The following is a 4550-nucleotide window of genomic DNA, read 5'->3' as shown; positions in this document are numbered from 1 at the left end:
AAGGAAGGAAGGAAGGAAGGAAGGAAGGAAGGAAGGAAGGAAGGAAGGAAGGAAGGAAGGAAGGAAGGAAGGAAAACTCTTCATCACAAATCAGAGCCAATATTCAGTGATGTCTGTACACATTCTGCCTTGCCTTTTGCACTCAACATATATTCACATAAAGGAATTGTCAGTTTCCAATTCTTATTTTCCCAGCTAAGTCTCTGCACAAGAGATATTTTAAAATCTGAGCAAAAGGCAGTAGTGGCAAAACAAGGTAAACAAGAAAGGAATTAGAAAACTCACAAATATTACAATATATTACAATATATTTTTTAACAGACAACATTTTCTTATACAAAATGGAGATTTGTAATGGAAATAGCCCATCTACATCTCTATAAAGTTTATATACAGACAACCCCCAAGTAGATTTTGTGTTTCCCACTGGGCTTTCAGTAGTTACTGAAGAGAAAGCAATAACTGGAGGGAAGGCCAGAGCATGGAAAATAGCACACAGATGCCTCCATTAGAACAGAGCTCACATCAGAACCTGAATCCAGGAATTGTTCCCAGGTTGGCTGTGACTGTCAGCCTGTGACTCCTTCAGCTCCTGCTGGGTCAGGGGCTCAGCCTGCAGTTTCTGACTCTTACATCACTCCTTGTTCCTTTTCTAAGCATTTCTGTGGCTTCCATTGAAATCAGTGGGTAAACTGCCATTCTCCTTCTCATTTCTTGGCCACAGTAATTTCCTCTGCACTTCAGTTTGCTGGGCTTTTTATGGTGACTCCAATTTTCCCCTTCATGCTGACTTAAATAAGAAAAATCTCAAATGATTATGCCTTTAATTTTTCTTCAGCTGCATAACTCTTCGTATTCTTTGCCATGTCTTTCTTAGAAGCTTCTCAACCCAAATTCCTGCTCCAGCAGTGCCTGGGCTTAGGAAAACTTTTTGATGTGTAATGGAATTCTAAGCCACGTGGAACATCCCTCAGGTCTCTGGGTCTGAGACCAAAGCAAGGCAAGACTTTCAAGTAAATCGACTTCATAGGTAATGTCTCCGTTCCTGAAAATAGATGTAAGATCTTCTAGAAACATTTTTGTAAGTCCACGTCAATGCTTTCCTTGTTCATCAGTTTGAACTACCACTAGAAGTAGGAAGGAGGAAGCCTTCTAATGGTTTAGATTCAATCCTTACTGAATTATCCTCACAGTATGCTGTAGCTTAAAAGCTAGTCACTGCATTCACAGAGGTGCTCTGCTCCCTGCAGGACTCAAACACCTTGGCTGTAAAGGTAAAGGGGTAGCACCAGTCTTTCCAGCTGGTACACTACACTAAATAACCAGTTCTGCTGATTATGTCAAAATCCGCAAATCTCATCCTGAAATAAAGAGAACATATTCCAGCACATCCCAGTGGGACTCAGCTGGGATCACCAGCTCCCATCTCCAAACTTGGTGCTTGCTGAGTGAAGCATTTGAGCAGGTGGCATTAGCAAGGACCGCTGAATCATTCTTGTCAGCAGCACAGAAAAGCATTATTGGTCTCTGTCATCTGGCTTTCATCGTGGTGATTTCAGATGACAAACTGCTCATCTGATGATTAAGCTCAACACATGGGTGACACCCTCTGATGCTGCCTTTGGGGCACTGTAGAAAGTAGACCGAGCTCCATCTGCCTGCAGTGAACTGGAAAACCATGTGGAATAAATGCCTATACAGGGATACTGAATCTTGCCATGAGTTATTTTTTAATTTAGTGTAACATATCTAGATGGCTGTGGAAGTAATTTCTGACATGTTTGCTCTTTCTAAAACAAACTATTTTTGCTTATTCCTTTAAGAATTCCTGTAGCATTTCCTCTTTTGCAATGGTGTCGGCAATACTCAGATAGCCAGTGAAGGGAGAATTAACCTCAACCTCAGCCTCCAGCCACTCTCATTAGTACATGTGGGAGAACACATTCACATTTCAGAGGAGAAAGGTAGGGTACCGCATTAGAATGACACTGCTTTATGGCTAGGCTCATAGGATCTAATTATACCGTTAAATTATCCTCTCTTCCTAACCACTTTTTTTGTTTGTTTGTTTGTTTCCTACAGGGACATCTCTTAAAGAGAAAGATCCTCTGACTTTAATGAACTCTACATACAGCATAATGCTATAAAGTGGCATTCTTACTAGAATTTTAAGGTAATTTTTTGAGGATTGTTAGAATAGATTGTCACTTCCAGGGCATGTATTATGTTATTTTACTGGTTTGTTTGACTACATTCAAACTTCCAGATTTAATCACCAAATAAAGTATGTTCACATGGTCCTAGCAGAGGTATTTGGCTGTCTCAGTGGTGTGATAAATAACAGTGAATACCTAGGAGATCCTACTCTCGCTTGAAAAAAATATATATACGGACTTACTTGTTGTGGAAGATAAAAGATTCCCTTTCCTCGAGGCCTGAAGGAAAAGAAGTTATCAGCCACAGCAGCAGAAGAATATAAATCACAAAAGACTTCTTAGAGCAAGAAAAGATAAAGGAGAGGGAGTTTAGATTTTTTTTTCTAAAGGGGGTTAAAAATAGCTTAAGAAATACACAGTTGTGGGAGATTTCATGGAACGTGTCAGGGATGAAAATAACTCAAAATATAACAAAGACTAAATAGATCCTTTCCTGAGGCTAAAGCAGATTGCTTTCTCTGAGCTAGCAATGTATTGTTTCAAGCGTGGCTGGAAAGGGGCTAATGGTGTTTGGTTTGTAGCTTTCCAAAAGATGGAGGAATGTGCCCTTCTGTGTCTAATGAGTGCTCATAGGAGGGGTATCAGAGAGCTGGAGCTTTATGAACAAGGAAGAGGAGTACTGTGAACAACAGGTATAGCCAGTGTAGCCAAATCATCCCAGTGCCAGTCTGAGTATGGTTTTTGTCATGTATTTCCCAAACACCCCATGGATATCATTTATTTAATTCCTTCTTTCTGTAAAGAGGGACCTTCTAGGACTTTCATGTTTCTTCTTCTCTCACCCTATTTGCCTGTCCCAGGCAAGAGAAAGTAGCAAGACACCCGACAGCAGCAATCTGTATGATAGGAGAGCATTTATATAGTGGCTGTTGTAGATTATGCCAGTTTTTAAAAATCACTATTTTGTATTCAGGGAAACAGAAGAAAATGCCAGGGTTTCCCAGAGAGGCAACTCTCCAGAAATTGTGCCTTGGTACCTGTGCAGTTCCTGTTTGTTATGGCTTTTAGAGCTGCCCTTGTGGTCTGAGAGCCAAATCTGTGAAGGCCAAATCTAAAAAAAAGTGAAATATTGGGGATGAAACCATCCCAAGGATGTCTTTTGTCCCTGATACTCAAGAATTATATTTGGCACTCCTGGTCAAGTCTGTCAAGCCAAGTGCAATTTATTTCCTTAGTGTTTATCATGTTCGCAATAACTCTGTAAGGTCTATAGAAAAGGTCTGGACTTTCTGCCAAGAAGGTCCATGTGTTCAGCCTTTGTGGCAAGAATAACAAATGGAGCACCATTCAGGATGGGACACAAAAAGATTTAACCCATGGCTCATTTTTAAATTCAGGCCTCTTTAGCGTAAGCCTTTCCCTGTGCTGCTCTCATCCAGTAGAGTCTTCATCTGTAAACGTTCTTAACATCTCTCAGTAGAACCTGTCAATTGATAATAAGGTCAAGATATATATTTGCTTTCCTGTTCTACTTCTGTTTTATCTTGAAGCATAAAACTTGAGCTGGAAAACTTAGAGTAGGTTTTTGGGTATTTTTTGAACATCATAGAATCATAGAATGGGCTGGGTTGAAAAGGACCTCAAAGATCATCGAGTTCCAACCCCCCTGCTGACTGCAGGGTCACCAACCACTAGACCAGGCTGCCCAGAGCCACCAAAGCCTGTCATTTCTGCTTCAATGAAACTCTCAATAATGTCTGCTAGAAGCAAAATGTAGCTGACATTTATTTAAGATACAAGAATTTAGAACCCTTTATAGTGCCATAACAGAGATAGGACACATCACTGTACATACACCCAGACATACTCTTTTGCTGCATTTACTATGTTTAAAAAAAAAACAGAATTTAATGTGTTCTTGGTAAATAAAAAGAACTGTAGCAGCAAATCCCTATCACCCAGGCATCTGGTTGTAAGCAATTTCTAAAACTCCAAATTTTTGTCTAACCTCTTGGGTTGAAAATGATTGACAACGCATGTAAGCATCATGTAATGAAGTGGTTGAAAATTACTTAATTTATCCTCCATTATAATCCCCTCTTATGCAACGTCTCTGGCTAAAGTACCCCCAAAGCCAGCTGCTATCTACAGCTGAATAGTAGCAGGCCTATTAAGCCTCTTAAATACTTGCATTCTAATTCCTAAATTGGGTGGTCGGAGCCTTAGTCTGTGCAATTTGCTTCTATAATTAAGATTCTATCGGTGTTTCTATTATGAACCCTCTTTTCAGCCCAATATAATTTAAAGAGACTTCTTTTCTGTTTCAACAGTGAAGCCAACCTATTGTCCATGATTTCACGTACATTGTGCTAGTTCCTAGTTAATAATCAAGCA

Source organism: Numida meleagris, chromosome 5 (genome assembly GCF_002078875.1).
Source record: "Numida meleagris isolate 19003 breed g44 Domestic line chromosome 5, NumMel1.0, whole genome shotgun sequence".
In the NCBI taxonomy this organism is placed as follows: domain Eukaryota; kingdom Metazoa; phylum Chordata; class Aves; order Galliformes; family Numididae; genus Numida; species Numida meleagris.
The sequence above is the reverse complement of the archived record's forward strand: the minus strand, read 5'-3'. Positions refer to the sequence as shown.